This window comes from Tachyglossus aculeatus, chromosome 1 (assembly GCF_015852505.1).
Source record: "Tachyglossus aculeatus isolate mTacAcu1 chromosome 1, mTacAcu1.pri, whole genome shotgun sequence".
NCBI classification, from domain to species: domain Eukaryota; kingdom Metazoa; phylum Chordata; class Mammalia; order Monotremata; family Tachyglossidae; genus Tachyglossus; species Tachyglossus aculeatus.
This window is the reverse complement of record NC_052066.1, coordinates 157524816-157546611: the sequence shown is the minus strand read 5'-3', so window position 1 is coordinate 157546611 and position 21796 is coordinate 157524816. Positions and strand designations below refer to the sequence as shown.

The 21796-nt window shown below is 45.2% G+C and overlaps 1 protein-coding gene across 4 annotated transcripts in view; it reads right to left on the bottom strand.

The window, feature by feature from the left end:
* The window catches only part of CCDC88C (coiled-coil domain containing 88C), a 177530-nt gene that overhangs the window by 141953 nt on the left and 13781 nt on the right, over positions 1-21796 (bottom strand). The gene's annotated exons all lie outside the window — the stretch shown is intronic.

The following is a 21796-nucleotide window of genomic DNA, read 5'->3' as shown; positions in this document are numbered from 1 at the left end:
GCTGTTCTACTCATCTTCTCAATTCCCAATGGCTCCTTCTAAATCTCAAAGTGGATAGGGAGGATGAGTGTTATAGCATTAAAGATAATTGAAACTGAAATTGCCCAGATACTGTGTGGGCACTCAATTAGAATGGCGTAGTGGATAGAGCACAGACCTGGAGTCAAAGGCCCTGGGTTCTAATCCCTACTCCACCACTAGTATGCTGTGTAGCCTTGGGCAAGTCACTTCATTTCTCTGGGTCTCAGTTGCCTCATCTGTAAAATGGGGATTGAAACTGTGAGCCCCATTTGGGACAGGGACTGCGTCCAATCTGATTTGCTTGTACCCACCCAGCACTTAGTACAGTGCCTGGCATACAGTAAGCACTTAAGTACTACACTTATTATTGTTATTTTTATTATTATTATTATTATTAGGTCAAAACATGCAGAAGTTGAATTCCTTCATAAAATAATATTAAATTATCTTCAAGTTTCCCAATTTGGGTGGGTAAAGGATTTTAAAAGACAAAGGGTATAAAAGAGTTAACAGGCTAATGCAGTGGGACTTTTGATTAATGAAGAATTTATAGAGCCCAATGAACCACAGAATCAATAGATACTCAGGGCACAGAAGCGTTAATTAAATGGACAGACAGCCTGTAAATCCTTTCCAGTCTATCAAGCAAACCTGTACTTCAGGTCTCATGGCTTTGTTGAACTCAAATTACATCTTCACTCAGACGACCTAAAATAGATTTAAAACGCTTTGTCTTTGCTTCCTATTTTCCTTAGGTTTGATTTTCACAGGAATCTGTGTTTGTGGAGTAACTCTGTTCTGCATTGCCCCAGCCTTTTCCTTCTGCATTCACTTATTTATACCCATTCCTAATGTTTGTTTATACATCTATTCAATTTTATATTCAATTATTTGATTGCTCTGTTTGTAAATATTTGTCTGTTCTGAAAGAATGTAAGTTCCATTTGGACTGGAATGTTTCACTTGCTTTATACCTCCTAAGCACTTATTTCAGTGCCCTGCACCCAGTGAATGCTCAATAAATGCTATCACTACCTCCACCATCACAGGGCAGAATCCAAAGGTGTTGCCTGATTAGAACTGGCTAATTGTCTCTGTGGCTGTTTGTAATGAGCAGGGAAAGGGTCTATCAACTCTGCTATATTGCACTTTCCCAAGTGCTTAGTAACAGTGCACTGCACACAGTAAGCACTCAATGAATACTGAAAATGGACTGCGGGTCACATTCATGGCAAAAGATGATGATTGACTGATGTATCACCATCATGGCTTGGCTGCCCCTGCCACCTCTTGGATTCCCCAAAGATGCTGATCCATGGTTTGCATTTAGTGCAGTGGGAATCCCCATGAGAAAGTGAAGGTGCAACAAGAAGCAAGTCTAGGAATGCCCCAAACTGCTTTCCTCCTCTTTCTAAAATCCCATAATCCTTTCCTACCTCCACACAGGGAACACTTGAGTTGGTGAGGCCTGATCAATTTCAGCCTGTTTGCAAGTTATTCAACTTATGGTATTATTTGAGAGTTTACTGTGTTCAGAGGACTGTACTAGGTGCTTGGGAAAATACAACACAGAGTTGGAGAGGCACTGTGGTCTAATGGATGGAGCACAGACCTGGGTTTCAGAAGGAACTGGGTTCTAATACCTGCTCTACCACTTCCTTTATAAATGGTATTTGTAAATGCTTACTATATGTCAGGCACTATGCTAAGCACTAGGCTAGATGCAAGCTAGACACTTGTCCCACAGCCAGTTCAGAACCTTAATTCCCATTTTACAAATGAGGTAACTTAGGCCCAGAGAAGTGAAGTGACTTGCCCAAGGTCACATGGCAGACAGGTGGTGGAGTCAGGATAAGAAATCAGGTCTTTCGGACTCACAGGCCCATGCTCTATTCACTAGGCAACTCTGATTCTCACTTGTTTCCCCGCTCAAGAACCTCCTTTGTTGCCCATCCACCTCTGCATTAAACAGAAATTCCTTACCAAAGGCTTTAAAGCACTCATTCACCTTGCCGCCCACTACCTTATCTCCCTGATTTCCTACTACAACCCAGCCCACACTCTTTGCTCCTCTAATACCAACTCAGTGTAGCTTAATCTCATCTATTTCAACACCAACCCTTTGCCTGAATTCTCTCTCTGGCCTGGAACTCACTCTCCATTCATGTTCAACGGACCACCACTCTCCTCCCGTTCAAAGCCTTCCTAAAAGTACATCTCCTTCAAGAGGACTTAATTTCCTCTTATCCCACTCCCGTCTGCATTGCCCAAGCATTTGGATTTGCACCCTTCATTCACCCCTCACTCAGTCCCCCACAGCACCTATGTACGTACCAGTAACATATCAATGTCTGTCTTCCCTCTAGAATGTAAGCTCACTGTGGTCAGGGAATGTGTCTGCCTACTCTGTTATATTGTACTCTCCCAAGCACTTAGTACTGGGCTCTGCATACAGTATGTGCTCAAATGGCTAATTGATCAGAAAATTGGGTAGGGGGGAGAATAATAAAAATGAAAGTGCTGGAGTGATGCAAATGGCATTCCTTGTGGAAAAGATGTCCAAATTTGGCATCCCACATATACAAAACTCCCTTTAAGATACTCAATTTCCCTCTTTCATTCATTCAATCGTATTTATTGAGCACTTACTGTGTGCAGAGCACTGTATTAAGCGCTTGGGAAGTACAAGTCAACAACAAATAGAGACGGTCCCTACCCACCAAAGGGCTCACAGCCTAGAAGGGGGAGACAGACAACAAACAAAACATGTAGACGGGTGTTAAAATCGTCAGAACAAATAGAATTAAAGCGATATGCACATCATTAACAAAATAGAATAGTAAATACGCACAAGTAAAATAGAGTAATAAATCTGTACAAATATATATACAAGTGCTATGGGGAGGGGAAGGAGGTTGGGCAGGGGGATGCACAAGGGCTTGACAAGCAGCACAGAGACAAATTAATTCATGTTGCTGTAGTGAGTTTTACATAAAATAATGTTTAAACCCCAAGGTTAAGTTTTGAAAAACATCAGGAAGCCCCAGTGTCATCTTGGCTAATCAGAATGGGATTTGTTAAGTGCTTACTATGTGTAAAGCATTATACTATGCACTGGTGTAGCTAGAAGTCAATCAGGTCAGATGCAGCCCCTGTCCCTCGTGGGGCTTATAGACTAAGTAGCAGGGAGACCAGGTACAGGATTCCCTTTTCGCAGATGAGGAAACAAGCCCAGAGAATTTAAGTGATTTGCCCAAGGTCACACATCAGACAAATGGCAGAGCTGGGATAAGAACTCAGATCCTCTGACTCCCAGGCCTGTGCTTTATCCACAAAGTCATGCTGCTTCCCAAATGGCTAGAAACAATTTCAAACCAATTTGCCTCATTTCTTCTCCAGTGGATTCAGCCTCACTGAAACCTGACATGGCATCTTCATCGGCAAAACCCAACCCAACTGGGAAGCCAATGAGGTTAACGGGGAAGGGTGACACCCCTTGCAGGGGAGCAAACTGAGAAGTCTTCGCTCACTGACTGGGTCCTTCACCAATCTCCTCAGCTCCAGGAGCCACAACTCAGCTTTATTCCTGATCCGGCAGGGATGGGAAAGAACTAGGGATGAAACAGAGCCAGTGGCTGGGGGGGGAGGATCTGCTCTCCTGTTTTTGGCTTGTCTGACCAGTGTGATGTAGTTACCTTCTAGTCAAAGACAACCCTGCTGATGATGAAATTTTATCCCTGAGTGTTTGAGAGATTCTCTTGCACACTTTGTCAGTGACCCTATCATTGGGCCCCTTACCATTCAGAACGAGCACTGCCCAGACATCAGTGGTTAAGTGAAGAAAGGTATGTTCCGCCTCTAGCAGAGCCACCACGAGTTGTTTTCCAGGAGTGGTGATGGCTCTCGGTGAGCCATCCACACTCTCGCACGGTTCCCCTGTGCCCAGAGGCAAAGTTTGACATCTGAACGTAAACTCACAGCCAGCAAGTGAAAAGCTGACCTGTCATTGAAGCTGATGCCAAAAGCCAAAGTTGGGATTTTCAAGGGATGCCGTGTTTTGAACGTATTGGAATTGCCTTCTTTGGTAAAGTATAAGGCTTTTAAAGCAAGTTCGTAAAATGACAGAAACACAAGGGGAGAATAACACCATCCTGGGACAACCAAAAGGCATTCCCTAAAGCTGCCAGGATCTGAATCCATTGCAAAGCCCTGCCTTCAACAAACAGGTTTCTGAACTCATTGTGTCTGTTTATTATTGTATTGTACTCTTCCAAGTGTGTGGTACAGTGCTCTGCACACAAAAAATGCTCATTAAAGACGACAATGAATGAATCAACTGAATCAAAGACAGTATTCAAAATGCTTTAAGGGGGATTCATGGGATTCCAAAATCAACACCAGTTTCGAAACAAATTCTAAAGCCTTCCCCTTGGGCACTATGCAAAGGGATTGCAACACACCCCATAGTAAATGATTTGTGGTTTCACTCTGCTGGCACAGATCAACATTTTTACCCTAGGACCCACCTAAATGAAAGAACTTCAACTTTCTGTGTAGATCTGTTTACTTCCCGTTTTCTTACTGTTTGTATCTACGCTTTTGTTCTTTTACCTCTTGCACATTTTCAGTTTGTGATTCCTAGCCCCTCTAGGATGGGGAACATATCTTTTCCGACTGTTACGTGTCCCTATGCACCTAGTGTGTTCTAAATATAGTAGGCAATCAGTAAGTGACAAATGTGATGATGATCTTGATGGGAAAGCCACAGGAGTTGAGATCTCTAAGGGTAAGGCAGAGTTCGAGATTCCACCTCCTTTTATTTCAGAGCAGTCAAGATATTTCCCAATCCTCTGCGCCTCCTTCTTCCTTTCCCTTCCCTCTCCTCCTCCCTCACATGCACCAGAGTTTTTGATATTTTAAAGTATCGCGTATATGTAAATTTTTATCGGCACACTTTCTTGTCTATTCAATGATGCACTCCGCTATTTCACCATGACACATTTGCATTCTTCTTTCTGGAGGGCTCCCGCTCTTTGTAAAGAACTTTTTTGCCTGCCCACCATTAGATGTGGCAACGACCATGTGTCTTGCTTCTGGTGTCCTCTCCAAGGGCTCACCCAGCACACTGCTTCACAAACGGTCTTGTCTTGTCTTACACTGCCGAGTCGTCTCCAACCCATAGCGACACCATGGACACATCTCTCCCAGAACGCCCCACCTCCATCTGCAATAGCTCTGGTACACTCAGTAGGAGCTCAATAAATGTCACTGCTGATGCTCAAAGCATGGCGAGAAAGGAACTGCTTCTCATCATATCCAACGACCTGTTCCACACCCTTGGTCTGAGAGGGGCCCCTTCCTCCACCCACTCCTTCCTCTGGCTGGCTGACTCACTAGGCCCCGGCTGCAGCCGGTCCCTTCCTGGGAGGCCTGCTTTGCTCAAACGCAAGAGACACAGCTAATAGTGGTCTACTTCCGCAGACTGGGCCGGGTTACCCCAACTTCAGTGGCTGTCCAGAAAAACCTAATGATTCCCTCCTGACACTTCACCCAATTAATGGAATTGACTGAGAAGTTAGTGTGGCCAGCACTGTTACCACTGCTTCTAATAATAATAACTGTGGTAGTTGTTAAATGCTTTACTATGTGCCAGGCACTGTACTAAGTGCTGGGGTAGATACAAGTAGACTGGGTTGGACACAGTCCCTGACCCACACGGGGCTCACAATCTTAATCCCCATTTTACAGATAAAGTAACTGAGGCACAGAGAAGCTAAGTGATCTGCCCAAGGTCACACAGCAGACAAGCGGAGGAGCCAAGATTATATTGATGGTATTTGTTAAGTGCTTACTATGTGCAAGGTTAGAATCTAGGTCCTCCTGACTCCCAGGCCTGTGCTCTATCCACTAGGCCATGCTGTTTCTCAGGACCTGGATTCTAATCCCGGCTCTGCCACTTTCCTTCTATGTCACCCTGGGCGAGTCACTTGGCTTCTCTGAGTTTAGGTTTCCTCATCTGTAAAATGGGGGATTAAACACCTTTTCTCCCGCTCCCGAGAGCAGCCATTAACTTTTAACTCTGCTTTAACCTTCAAATGAACTGCACTAGCACAACAGAACAATTAATTAATAATATTTGAGCAGTTCTCATCTTGCTACCTTGTCTTCAAACTCCATTATGTTCCCCCAAGCACTTAACACAGCACTCAATAAATACTATCCAACCCTTACACCCAGATTCTTAAACTAATTACAAGCTATTTAAACCCATGGACTGTTGGACTCTGAGCTGCAAGAAGTCCAAAACACTGCTCTTCTAGCCATAGTCCCTTACTGCTTTATTTTACTTCCATATTTATCGCCGTCCTCATCTTTTAAATTGTTCTTGTGTTCTCATAGTTTTATCTTTCCTTATGTGCCAGTCACCAGCCCCCCTTCCTCCTTTTTCTTGGACTGTGATCCCCTTGAGGATGAGATCCTGACTAATTTACACCCATGTATTCTTTCTCAGTGCTTAGTACATTGTGTTGCACACAGTAAGTGCCTAATAAATACTATTCCTACCACTAATACATTCAGGAAGCACTGTAAATTAATTTGCAGAACAAAAAAGCTCAAGGAAAAGACTTTTTTAAATGTCTTTTTTTCCTGTAAACCTGTAGAATGATTACTATCGTGCTACAGATACAGATTGAGAACTTTTCCAAATATTATCTTGGATTTTGGAAAAAAAAATGGGCCCCTGTTCTTTCCTGAGAACATACTGTGGTGAACAAATATGACAAATGTGGCAATCTAATAACAGACCTTTCAGCACAACCCAACTGTGGTTTCCAAACAGGCCATGTATGGTAGTTATAGGGAACTAGGGGTCCAAGTTGCCCAAAATAATCATAATGGGGAAAGTTAATTTCTCTGTGGTTCTTGTCTCTCAAAACTGCTGACATGGCCCATCTTGCAAAGAGAAAGTGAAATCTTAAGCCTCTGGATTGCTTGCTTACAGCAGAGTGGAAAAATTGTTCCCCTCATTCCAAGTCTAATGGAGACTTAAATAAAAGGAGGTAAGGAAGAAATGTCATGGGCACTGCTGAGACCCAGCAACCAATGCAGTGCCAGAAGGCAAGGGTGAACATTCCAGTTTGGTGGCCAGTAAATTCTGGGACTGGGGAAAGGCAAAGTGGAAGAAAACGCATGGACAGCCATGGCCACCATTCAGCAGTGAACTATGGAAAGCATGGAACTGCCCAAAGTCTAGTAGTGCTGTCTAGAAATGAGGAGAACCAGAGGGGTGCTTTGGTTACCAAGGCTAAAACTCCCAAATCCATATTCCCAGCCAGCCATTTGGGGAGTTCACTTGAAACTTGCAAGAAGAGTTCTTGAATGTCTGTGGGTGCAGCCCCCCTAAACAGAGTAATTCTGAGAAGCAGCATGGCCAAGTGGAAAGAGCACGGGCCTGGGAATCAGGTAAACTAGGTTCACATCCAAGCTCTGCCACTTGCCTGGTCAGTGATCTGGGACAAGTCGCTTAACTTCTCTATGCCCTCAAGTTTCTACATCTGTAAAATGGGGATCAAATACTTGTTCTCCCTCTGCCTAACACTGTGAGCCCCATCTGGGACACAGACTGTGTCCAATCTATCATGTATCTACACTTGCATTTAATTCAGTGCTGGGCATGTAGAATATGTTGAGCAAGTACCACAGACATTATTAAAGAGACTACTGAGTCAAAAGAACTAATTATTCACAGACTAATGTCCAGTGTATGGATTATTCTGCCCAGGTCTTGGGACTCTGAAGTGAAAATGAAATGTAGCAAGGAAAACTGCTGTGTCAAAGTCCTGTCAAATCCTCTTTGCCAGAAGTTCGGGACTGAACTCACAGGTGGGTCCCTAAAACAGGATTAAGTAGGTAAGGGTAACCCCCTCTTCTCTTTCTTTCTTGTTTAAATGGCTTGGGGACTTGGGTCAGCTTCAGGGATGTTCCAGGAGCCTCAAGTCAATGCCAGTGTGGATCTGAACCCCTCCTGGCAGCCAGAGGTGGGAGCCAGGAGGGGATCACCAGATGACTCGCTATGTGATATACTGAATCCTCTTGTTGCCACCTCACATATTCGCTGTTTCTCCACCTCCCTTCATTCTCTCTATACTGCTACTACTACTACTACTAATTATAATAATGATGGCATTTATTAAGCACTTACTATGTGCAAAGCACTGTTCTAAGCACTGGGGAGGTTACAAGGTGATCAGGTTGTCCCACAGGGGGCTCACAGTCTTAATCCCCACTTTACAGATGAGGTAACTGAGGCACAGAAAAGTTAAGTGACCTGCCCAAAGTCACAGAGCTGACAATTGGCAGAGCTGGGATTTGAATCCACGACCTCTGACTCCAAAGCCCGTGCTCTTTCCACTGAGCCACACTGCTTACTTTAGGGAGTAGGTGGGGCAAGGGGAAGAGATGACATTCAAGACACTCAATCTTCCTATTTGTTAAGAGCTCGAAAAAGGTTTAGTTGGGGGAGAAAGGTAATAATAATAATAGTGGAATTAGTTAAGAGCTTACCATGGTCCAAGCACATGAAAAAACACAAGATAATTAGGTTGGACAGTTGCAGTTCCTCATGATGCTCACAGTTTAAGGGGAAGGTTAAGCTATACACTGAAAATGAGATTTGGACATTCCCTTTTGATGTGCTTTCCCTCCTAGGACCCATTACTCTAAATAGTCATTGGCAATATGAGAATTTCAAAGGAATCATTTAGTATGAGGAGCAGTAGTGCCACAGAGCTGCTTAACCCAGTAAAGCGTCTCCTTAATTCATACCTCCAGAGGCTCCTTACAAGGGGCTTAAAAACCTAAAATGTGCTTTGAAATTCAGATATAAAAATGTCCTTTCCACCAAAGCAGCTTAGCAAGGACCTGCTCTGCCAGACTTCACTAGGAGAATGCGAATAGGGATCAAAATGACCCTCTGCCCCACAATAATAATTATAATAAAAATGGCATTTTTTTAACTGTTTACTATGTGCCAAGCACTAGTCTACGCACTGGGATAGATAAAAGAAACAGTCCCTTTTCATGTGGGGCTCACAGCCCAAGTAGGAGAGAGAACAGGTATTAAAACCCTCATTTTCCAGCTGAGGAAACTGAGTTGCAGAGAAGTAAAATAATTTGCCCAAGGTGAAACAGCAGGCAAGTGGTAGAGCCAGGATTAGAGCCCAGGTCCAATGACTCCCAGGCTTGTGCTCTTTCCATTAAGCCATACTGCTTCTCCCTGTACTGATAACATTTCCTCATTCTTCATGTGAATGAACTTTTCAAGGCAAAATAATTCTAAGGAATGACATGTAAGATAGAAATGATTCAGGTTGGGTCATCTCAAGATTAAACACCTGGATACGTGTGTTTCACTGGCCCAAGGGAGCCATTTCCAACACCTGCTAGTGGAATATTTGTTGATTTAGTCACTGATCATAGGATGATTTTTTGATCATTCAGTTTGTGCTACATATGTATATGAAATCACTGGAATTAAACCTTATGCTGAATGTCCTTCCCATCTTGAAACTGTACCAGCTAACCAGAGCCCCGCAAAGATATGGGCCCTGCCTCTGGGTCTCAGCCAATCAATGGTATTTATTACCAACCACCTAGGAGCACAGCACTATGTGCAAAGTGATCAGGAGAGAGCAGTAGAGGCACCGCCTATGCCCCCTGACCTCAGAGAGCTCACAATCTAATGTCCTTGAGCTTGTCTGAGGGTTGACAAGTCCAGATTCAGGCCATCCCCGCCTGCTCTCCTCCCCTCAGTTTTAAACCACCTTCAGATTAAGGGTGACAGGGCAAGGGAGCCCCTAACAGTATCAGCACTCCACAAGGGACCCTGAACCTATGACTGGGCTGGGTTTGAGGACACGGGCCAGAGCCCACACTCCTCGAGCTGAAGGCCAAAACTCTTTGGCCTGTGCTAGGTTCTAGGTCAACTCACAGAGTGGTGATTTGGGACATCAAAGGGCCAAACCATAGCAAACATTGTGAAGGGAGCATAGGTCCTTAGGTTCTCACGCAGGGACACTGCTGGGTGAAGTGTGAGACAGAGGTCATTAAACATCAACCCCTGAAGCCTTCCAGGTTCAAACCCCTGCACCTGGACAAATACCAACTCTGCTAATTGCTTGTCTCTCCCCTATGCCCAGCTCCTCTCACTTTCAATTAGCTCTGCTCTTCTGTTTCCTGCCGGAATAGGTGCCAGGAAACCCTAGTTTCAGAGGGGCTGAAGCAATCTAGAGTTCCTCTTTCTGGGGTAGAGGAAAGGTATGAGGCTTTACTAACGCCTGGGGCTGCCTTAGGAAGGATGCTATCCAAGGGCATAGGAAGTCTCTTACAGGAACAAGTTAGTGCATTTTCTATGGTATTTGTTAAGTGCTTACTATGTGCCAGGCATGGTACTAAGTGCTGGGGTAGATTCATCGTTAAAATCTGTCCCTTTCTCTCCAAACTACTACCACATTAATCCAAGCATTTGTCCTATCTCACCTTGATTACTGTATCAGCCTCCCAGCTCCCTACGTCTCCTCACTCTGCTGCCACGATTACTTTTCTACAGAAACGTTCAGTCCATGTTTCCCTACTCCTCAAGAACCTCCAGTGGCTGTCCAACCGTCTTCGAATCAAACAGAAACGCTTTACCATAGGCTTTAAAGCACTCAATCACCTTGCCTTCTCCTATCTCACCTCATTACTCTCCTAGTACAACCCAGCCCACACAATTTGCTCCTCTAATGCTAACCTTTTCACTGTACCTCGATCTCATCTATCTCAAAGCCAACCTCTCACCCACGTCCTGCCTCTGGCCTGCAATGCCCTCCCCCTTCACATCTGACAGACAATTACTCTCTTCCCCTTCAATTAGGCACATCTCCAAAAGGCCTTCCCGGACTAAGCCCTTCTTTCCTCTTCTCCCACTCCCTCTGGACTGCCTTGACTTGCTCCCTTTATTCATTCCCTCTCCCAGCCCCACAGCACTTACGTACATATCTGTAATTTTACTTATTTAGACTAATGTCTGTCAGCTCGTGGGCGGAGAATATGCCTGTTATACTGTACCTTCCCAAGTACTTAGTACAGTGCTCTGCACACAGTAAGTGCTTAATAAATACAATTGACTGACTACTAGATAGGTTAGACATAGTCCATGTCCCACCTGGAGCTCACAATCTAAATCCCCATTTTACATATGAGGAAATTGAGGCACAGAGTAGTGAAGTGATTTTGCCCCAGGTCACTCAGGAGACAAATGGCAGAGCCAGGATCAAAACCCAGGTCCTCTGATTCCCAGGTAAGTGCTCTTTCATTCATTCAATTGTATTTATTGAGTGCTTACTTTGTGCAGAGCACTGTATTATGGGAGAGTACAATATAACAACAGACACATTCCCTGCCCACAACGAGCTAACAGCCTAGATAATAATAATAATGATAATGATGGTATTTGTTAAGCGCTTACAGAGCCGGGATTAGAACCCATGACCTCTGACTCCCAAGCCCGTGCTCTTTCCACTGAGCCATGTAAATGGGTAGACAGACATCAGTATAAATAAATACATTACAGATATGTACATAAGTGCTATGGGGCTGAGAGGGAGGATGAATTAAAGGGTGCAAGTCAGGGTGAAACAGAAGGGGGTGGGTGGGAGAAGAGGAAACGAGGGCATAGTCAGGGAAGACCTCTCAGAGGAGATGTGCCTACTAGGCCATTCTGCTTCATGCATTCTGGTTAAACTGTAGAATGTTGTCTAATGTGGACAACTGCACATCAGTTGGCCATTCCAATTTGATTTCAAAAGTATACGGTCAGGTTGGTCAGGTTGGATGTCAGAGATGCATTTCTTATAGAACCTGTGTTCAACTGTTTGCTCAGTGACCAAATGGCTCATTTGCTTTTCAATGTGTCTTCCTAGCATTTCTGTTCTCTTTAGAAAAAAAAGTGGGGAATGAATTCCAACATCCTTAAAATACCAGTCAGTTTTGGTGGGTTTAATGGCCAAGGGGCAAGATTGATGGAAGCAGGAAAACTCAGTAAAGCTGCATCAGGCAGTGATCGATCCCAAAAAGACATTCCTAATACAGGATATTTCACTCCACATGGACAGGCAAAATTCAATAAAGAACCAACTTTTATTCTTTCCCCTCAAACTCTAAGGAAGGAATTTTGAAGGGGGAAGGAATCCTTCTATTCCTAGCAGCTATCTCTATAAAGCATTGGGTGAATCTTACTGCTCATAAGAAGGTATAGGATGGCAAAGTCTAAAAGGCAGGACTATTTCTGGCCTGAAGGAATTCCCCGGAGGAGCTGACCTACTCATTCAGTCTCTGAGCCAGATGATGGCAAGAGACCCTCTCCGAGTCAGATGTGGCCCACAGCATCATAGACTCTGGCCAGAGGCTCCCCAAATAGCTAGCAACTGGAAGTGATTGGTTCATTACTAATCTGAGTCACATTAGAACCCACAGTCTGACTATAAAGCACGATGGTGGGGGGGGGGGGGGGATGAGGTGGGAGGAGAGAGAGAAATGAGGTGGGTAGAAGGAGAAATGCTGGGGGTGGAGGAGGAGAGACAGGGGGGCAGGGAGAGAAACGAGGGGGAAAGAGAGGGAGAAAAGAGGGTGGGGGAGCGAGGGAGACTTCCGATCCCCAGACCCCATCCAATTTTCTCAACTCATCCTGCCCCTCAGCCTCCATACCCAAACTACCCACCCTTGATGACCAAATAGACACTCTCAACACCACCCTCTCTACTGAACTCAGCTCACTCGTTCCCCTATCCCTTCATTGATCTCACACCACTAACCCACAGCCCTGGATCACCTTCATAGTCCACCTCCTTCGTTCTTATGCAACACTTGTGAGTTGCAGAGCGCTGCTGGAGGAAATCTAAATATCAGGCTGTCTTTGTCCACTTTAAGTTTATCCTTGCATGCTTTAACTCTACCCTCTCATTCATTTAATCGTATTTATTGAGCGCTTATTGTGTGCAAAGCACTGTACTAAGCGGTTGGGAGAGTACAATGTAACAAAACTATTTCTCTACTCTTATTAACACCCATGTCCATCACCCTCGCCAGTTGTTCCAGACATTTAACTCGCTCCTCAGGCCCCTGTCCCCCTGCCTTCTCCATCCCTTGCCTCTACTGACCTGGCCTCCTACTTTATTAAGAATATTGACACCATCAGGTGTGAGCTCCCTAAAATCCCCCACGCCCCTCCTCAGTCCCCTCCCCCTTCCAGCTTCCTATTTGATTCTCCCCTCTTTCCCAGCAGTATCTCTAGAAGAAATCTCCTGCCTCCTACCAAAAGCCAGCCCCTCCACATGCACAAGACCCCATTCCTTTGTACCCTATCAAAACTCTCACCCCCTCCCTTTCTCTCTCCCTAACAGCCATCTTTAACCATTCACTCTCCAACAGCTTCTTCCCCACTGCTTTCAAACATGCCCAAAAAACCCTCCCTTGACCCCACGGATCCATCTCCCTCCTATAATTCTTCTCCAAACTCCTTGAGCGAGTTGCCTACACCCACTGTCTCAAATCCCTAACCTTCAATTTTCTCCTTGATCCTCTCCAATCTGACTTCCATCCCACTCACTCCACAGAAACCGCCCTGTTAAAGGTCACCAATGATCTCTTTCTATCCAAATCCAACGGCCCTTACTCCACCCTAATCCTCCTTGACCTCTCAGTTGCCTTCAACACTGATGACCACCCCCATCTTTTGGGAATGTTGTCCAACCTTGGCTTCACTGACTCTGTCCTCTCCTGGTTCTCCTCCTATCTCTCTGTCACTTCATTCTCAGTCTCCTTTGCCAGCTCCTTCTCCGCCTCCCACCCCCTAACTGTGGAAGGTCTCTCTGGGTCCCCTTCTATTATCCATCTACACCCATCTTTCATGGCTTCAACTACCACCTCTATGCAGATGATACCCAAACTTACATTTCAGCCCTGATCTCTCGTCCTCTTTCCAGTCTCACATCTCCTCCAGCCTTAAAGACATCTCTACTTGGATGTCCTCCATTCACTTCAAACTTAACATGCTCAAAACAGAGCTCCTTGTCCTCCCACCCAAGTCCTGCCTTTCCCCTGACTTTCCCATCACTGTAGACAGCACCACCATCCCTCCTGTCTCATATGCCCGTAACCTTGGCGTAATCCTTAACTCCTCTCTGTCATTCAACCCACATATTCAATCCATTACCAAATCCTGTCGGTCCCACCTTGACAACATCACTAAAATCTGCCATTTCCACTACATCCAAACTGCTACCACGCTAATGCACTGACCCTATTCCGCTTGGATTACTGCATCAGCCCCCTTGCCGACCTCCCAGCCTCCTGTCTCTCCCCACTCCAGTCAATACTTTATTCTGCTGCCCGGGTCGTTGTTTTATAAAAACATTTAGGACACATCACCCCGCTACTCAAAAAAATAAACTACAGTGGTTACCCATCCACCTTCAAATCAAGCAAAAACTCCTCACCATTGGCTTTGAGGCACTCCATCACCTTGCCCCCTCCTACCTCACCTCCTTTCTCCTCTTCTACTACCCAGCTCACACACTTCACTCCCCTAGTACTAACCTTCTCACTGTGCCTCGATCTCACTTGTCTCCTGGACCCCTAGCCCACATTCTGCCTCTGGCCTGGAGCGCCAGACAATTAATCTAATCCAACAGACAATTACTCTCCACCCACCCCCTTCAAAGCATTATTGACGGCACATCTCCTCCAAGAGGCCTTCCCAGACTAAGCCCCGCTTTTCCTCATCTCCCACTCCCTTCTTTATCACCCTGACTTGCTTCCTTTGCTCTTCTCCTCTCCCAGCCCCACAGCACTTATGTACATATCTGTAATTTTATTTATTTGTATTGATGTCTGTCTCTCCACCTCTGGACCATAAGCTTGTTGTGGGCAGGGAATGTCACTGTTTACTGTTGTACTTTTCCAAGCTATTAGTTCAGTGCTCTGCACATAGTTAAGCACTCAATAAATATGACAATGAGAAATGGGGGGTGGAGAGGGAGAAACGATGGTGGGAAGTGACAAACGATGAGGTGAGGAAGAGGGAGAAATGAGTGGGAGAAAAGAGAAGCTGGGAGGGGAGAGGGAGAAATGGGGTGGGAAGGAGAGTACTGTGCTAAGCGCTTAACAGTGTTCTGCACACAGTAAGTGCTCAATAAATATGATTGAATGAAAGAAAAGGAGAGGAAAATGAGAAACAAAGGGAGAGAGGGAAATGAGAAACCAGAGGGAGAGGGAAATGGCAAACACATGCACACAAGCAAGCAGAGAAAGGCAAGTGGGGAAAAAAAGCCAGAGGGAAAAAAATTCCGATCAGATGCTGTCTGGGGCCCATTTGAAACAACTTAAAGCCAGTGGGTCTTATCACTTAAAGGGGTATTATTCCTTTCTAAAGCACCGTCTTGAAGGTTCTACGCTGAACTTTAAACGGAAGGCAAACATTCAAAAAGAAAGCCAGCTGTCTTCCTGTTTGTCAAGAGCATTGGCAAACAAACTGCTCCAAGACTAGGACAAGGGACAACTCTTGACAAATTACCTTAATAGTCCCAGACTGAATGGCCTCAGCTGCACAGATAAAGCTACCAGTGGCTTAAGCCACCTTGGTTTTTCTAATTGCACTTTAATAATTGGTTTGGAAGAAATTCTCAAATAAGATGGCCTGATACTGCTCAGTTTCAGACATGAAAATTTTCATATGCAAGTGGCAAAACAACCATAAGGGCTATGTCCATCTGAAAGATAGAAGCACTTTACCCTTGAGAAAAACAAAACAGATACACTACAATAGTTAAAAATTTCACCTCAAAATAATGAGCACACACTGAATGCTTAATAAATATAACTAAAGGTAGCCACTGTTCATCTCTCCTGACCCAGCATAAAAAAGGCACTTTTATCTGCTCTCAACAACTGGCACAGGACTTGAAAGTTTAGATACTTTTTTTTTTTTATCTCTGAGGTCAGTCATGCTTCACTCTACGAATTCTAATTTTAAAACTCCTTACTTTGCATGACTCTCAGATATGAGTTTCCAATAACATTTTCTGAGGGTCAGCAGAGAGGAAAAGGTTCATGCATTGTTTCTGCTGGGTGGTTAGAGGTGATTAAAACTGATGAGTCTAGAATATGTGTTTTAATGTAACTTTTAGATTTAAGAAAATTTGGGGAGCCACTGTGGTCTGGACATATAGCTCAAGATTGAATCAAGAAATCCAAGTTTGATTGCAAGTTTGTACCACCAGCTTACTCTCCAAGTCTGCACCATTATCTTCATGGCTTAGTGGAAAGAGCACAGACCTGAGAGTTTAATTACCTGGGTTCAGGTGACTGCTGTCACAACTTGGGAAAGTCATTTAACTTCTCTGTGTCTCAGTTTCCTCAACTGTAAAATGGGGATGAAATACCTGTTGTCTCTCCTACTTTGACTCTGAGCCCTTTTTGGGACAGTGGCTGTGTCCAACCTGATTAGTTTGTATCTAACCCAGTGCTTTGAACAGTTCTTGACACATAGTAAGTGTTTAACAAATAATAAAATAATAATAATAATAATAACAATAACAGTACTGACTCCTTCTTACTCATTGCCCACTACAGATTATAGGCTAAAGAGGAGCCCCAGAGGAAACACTCTTTGTCCGCCTTCAAGGGACTTACTTTAAAATACCAGCCAGGAAACATTTTGGAAAGACTCATGAGACTCAGATGAAATGCTCATTAAAACAATTTTTGTTTCCTTTCTCTTAGGCCAACAGTAAGCAACTTGGACCAAACAAGTTTGTATGGAACCTGAAAGGAACCAAACAACAGTATTTTGGGGCACCTACTATAAAATACTCCATGCCTGGAAGAGGCGGCCGGCCGGCCCTGACCAGTCCTTGCCCGGAGAACCTTGGCATCACCCCAGGGCAAGGGGGTCTCCCCTTCCTTCCGGGCCCCTTGCCCCCAACGGCTTTCCTCAGTCCGTGCCAAGGGGCACCTCCTATTTCTAGACTGTGAGCCCGCTGTTGGGTAGGGACCATCTCTATATGTTGACAACTTGGACTTCCCAAGTGCTTAGTACAGTGCTCTGCACACAGTAAGTGCTCAATAAATGTGATTGAATAAATTTAGAATTCCATTTATTTGTATACACGAGCTCCCTTCAAAGCCCTACTGAGAGCTCACCTCCTCCAGGAGGCCTTCCCAGACTGAGCCCCCTCCTTCCTCTCCCCATCCCCCCTGCTCCCTTCCCCTCCCCACAGCACCTGTATATCTGTTTGTACAGATTTATTACTCTATTTTACTTGTACATATTTATTATTCTATTTATTTTACTTTGTTAATATGTTTTGTTGTCTGTCTCCCCATTCTAGACTGTGAGCCCGCTGTTGGGTAGGGACCATCTCTATATGTTGCCAACTTGTACTTCCCAAGTGCTTAGTACAGTGCTCTGCACATAGTAAGCACTCAAATACGATTGAATGAATGAATGAATGAATGCAATAGAACTAGTAGACATTATTCTTGCTCTCCAACAGCTTATAATCTAGTCAGGGAGACAAACATTACAGTAACTTACAGGTAGGTGGAAGTAATAATAATAATAGCATTTATTAAGCGCTTATTATGTACAAAGCACTGTTCTAAGCGCTGGGGAGGTTACAAGGTGATCAGTTTGTCCCTCGGTGGGCTCACAGTCAATCCCTATTTTACAGATGAGGTCACTGAGGCACAGAAAAGTGAAGTGACTTGCCCAAAGTCACATAGCTGACAAGTGGTGGAGCTGGGATTTGAACCCATGACCTCTGACTCCAAAGCCTGTGCTCTTTCCCCTGAGCTGTGCTGCTTCTCTAGAAAATAAAGACATGTATGTATATGCTAAGGCTGTATTTAAGGGTTTAGGAGGTGCAGAAGTGCTAATCGATCAATCATATTTACTGAGCACTTACTGTGTGCAGAGCACTGTACTAAGCACTTGGGACAGTACAATACAGCAGTGTTGTTAGATGAGATCCCTAGCCACAACAAGCTTACAGTTTAGAGGGCAATACAGACATTAATACATGTGGCACTTGTGGGGGATAGAGGTGGGGACATTAGAAATTAAATCACGCATTGACTGGAGATACAAGTTCAATCAATGATATTTATTGAGCACTGACTATGCTGAGCGCTGCGCTAGGTGCTTGGGAAAGTACAACACTATAGAGTTGGTAGACATGCTCCCTGCCCAGAGGACTTTGAAGATGGGGGTGTGGTGGTCTGCTGGATATGAAGGGAGAGGGAGCTCTGAGCAGGGGAAGAAGTGAGCAAAAGAGGTTAATGATGAGAGAGAGAAGAGAACAAGGGGTTAGCTTGAGAAAAACAATCTGCGAGCTGGGGAATAGTGGGAGAAGAGGGTGTATAAGTTGGTGGGGGCGGGGAGAGAGACAGCGTGCAAGAGCACTATTCCTGCTCAGAGAAGAATGAGCAACAAGTGGATGTCTTTGAGGCATGGGGAGATGTGTGCAGAACGATGGTTTAGCCAAAGGATCCAGGAAGTAAAGTGGAGACTGAGCCCCCTCCTTCCTCTCCCCCTCCCCATCCCCCCCGCCTTACCTCCTTCCCCTCCCCACAGCACCAGTATATATGTATATATGTTTGTACGTATTTATTACTCTATTTATTTTACTTGTACATATTTATTCTATTTATTTTATTTTGTTAATTTGTTTTGTTTTGTTGTCTGTCTCCCCCTTCTAGACTGTGAGCCCGCTGTTGGGTAGGGACCATCTCTATATGTTGCCAGCTTGTACTTCCCAAGCGCTTTGTGCAGTGCTCTGCATACAGTAAGTGCTCAATAAATACGATTGAATGAATGAATGAAATATGGGCTGGAGAGGAGACACTGGAGGCTGGGAGATCAACAAAGAGACTGGTGAGACCTGACTTCTCAAATGCCTAGAGAAGCAGCATGGCTTAGTGGAAAGACCTTTGGGCTTGGGAGTCAGAGGACCTGGGTTCTAATCCCGACTCACCCAAAGTCACATAGCAGACAAGTGGCAAAGTCACTTCACTTCTCTGTCTCAGTTACCTCATTTGTACAATGGGAATTAAGGCTGAGAGCTCAATGTGGGACAGGGACTGTAACTGACCCAATTATCTTCTATCTACTCCAGGGTTTAGTACAATGCCTGGCACATAGTAATCCCTTAACAAATACCACAATTATTATTACTACTATTAGCATAGTAGCTGTGTGGATATAGAGGAAAGGATGAATCTTGGAAATGTTATGGAGGAAGGACTGACAAGATTTGGTGACAGAATGAATATAGGGATGGAAGGAAAAGGAGGAGCCAAGAGATGGGAAGGATAGTAGTGATGTCAACTGTGGTGAGAAAGTTAGGTGGAGGAGATGATTTGGGAGAGGGGATGAGGAGTTCAGTTTTGGACACGTTGAACTTGGGGTGCCCAAAGAACAATCAGATAGAGTGGGCTGAACATCATTAATATCAATGGTATTTATTAAGTTTTTACAATGTGCAGAGCACTGTATTAAGTACTTGGGAATGCTAGAAGAGGCAGATGGGATTATATATGACTTGTTGGGGATAGGGGGGAGTCGCTCCAGGTCACAGACAGAGCCGGCAAGGTTGGGGGTGCCCTGGTGTCACAGGAGCCTGGCAAGGAGGGTCGGGGACAACAGACTAAACAGTGAGTACCTGCTCTCTCCCACCCAGACACCAACAGAGCCTGGAACTATCCCTGTCCTGTAGCACATCCGGAAACAGAAGTCATCCTGAACCCATCATTTAGAAGCCTGTGCCCACCAACGCTCCCCAAAGAGGACCTGCTAATGCATTGCTTCTCTGCCTTGTTTTTGCTGACACAGGGGCATTTAGCAATGGTTTTCATAAAACGTTCCTGAAACATGACCACCGTATCAAGAATGCTTTCAAGAAAATAAAATCAACACCACACGAGAGGAAACAAGTGGGGATGGGCGAAAAGCAAGCTACATATAACAAGCTGCTTGAGAACACGATTCAACTCTGCTGCAAGAATGACTGTTGGGAGCGGCCCACTGCCAGAGGGAGTTACCTACCTGGGAAACACCACCGAACTCCCTCCCTCCTTTCCTCCCCACCCCCAACCACTGGCGTGATTCGAGGGAGGGGCCCGGCCCAGACACGAGGTTTAAACTTGGCTGCATGGAAAAGCCAGCAAACTCAGCGGTGTAAGAGCAACCATTATGGGGGCCGGCACTATCGGTCGACCCTCCCAACCCCCACCAGCCAAGGTTCCCCTCACAGACATTCCTGTTCCTTCCCCACGCCCGCCAGCTCCCTAATTAGCAGATGGCTCCTCCTTCTAGGCCTTTAGTCCTGCTGACACGGCTGTAATTGAGGCGATCACGCTATTTCAGAGATGCCTGCCAGGGCCCCCCAAGCATCCTGGGAGCGGCATTCTTTGAGGGCTCCGGGGATGCCGTCTGAGACTTCTGGATAGCCCCCTCAGCGGCTGGAGGTGGCACCGGAACCCTAGGCTGTCCCTCTGCATCTGAGTCCGGCCGCAGGGTGCAGGGCACATGCTGGGGGAGGGTGTTGATGGCACTAGGGACTTGCCTCCTCCTCCACTGCCTGCCTCAAGCCTGTGCCTGCCCCTGCCATAATAAGGTAGAGGGCACCGTTTATTCACAAAGCATGGGGCGGGTTCAGAATGGCCCCAAAGGCAGCAAGGCTGCCGAAAAGAGCTCAGGCCTGGGTGTCAGGGGACCTGTTTTCTAATCTTGGCCCTGCCACTTGCCTGCTGTGTGACCTTGGGCAATAATAATAAATAACAATAATAATAATAGTAGTATTTGTTACGTGCTTATTATGTACCAGGCACTGTACAAGGCCCTGGAGTGGATACAAGCAAAAGTGTTGGACACAGTCCCTGTCCCACACAGGGCTCACAGTCACAGTTCCCCATTTTACAGATGAGGGAACTGAGGGAAAGAGAAGTTAAGGGACTTCTAGACCGTAAGCTCATTGGGCAGGGAATGTCACTGTTTATTGTTGTACTTTCCCAAGCACTTAATACAATACTCTTCTAGACTGTGAGCTCACTTCTAGCCTGTGAGCCCATTGTTGGGTAGGGACCATCTCTATATGTTGCCAACTTGTACTTCCCAAGTGCTTAGTCCAGTGCTCTGCACACAGTAAGTGCTCATTAAATATGATTGAATGAAATGAATGAATACTCTGCACACAGTAAGTGCTCGATAAATACAATTGAATGACAATGACTTGCCCAGAAGCACTGCGGACAAGGTGGGGAGCCGGGATTAGAACCCACATTCTTCTGACTCCCAGGCTCGTGATCTATCCACTAGACCACACTGCTGAAAGTCATTCAGCTTCTCAGAACCTCAGTTTTTTCATCTATAAAATGGGGACTCAACACTTTCTCTACCTCTCCCTTAGACAACGAGCCCCATGTGAGACAGGGACTGAATCCAACCTGATAATCTTGATTCTCTACTCCAGGGCTTACTACAGTGCTTGGCACATAGCGAGCACTTAAATACCACAATTATTATTAGTCCAAAGGCACCTCTGTTCTGAGCCTCTCAGAGACAGTTTCAAGACTCTTCCTCAATCCTCTGGCTGCTCCAGACACAATGCAATCAAAGCAAAGTGGAGGCCTGAACCCCAAATCATGTGTTGTCATCAGGGAAAAATCAAGCCCCTTC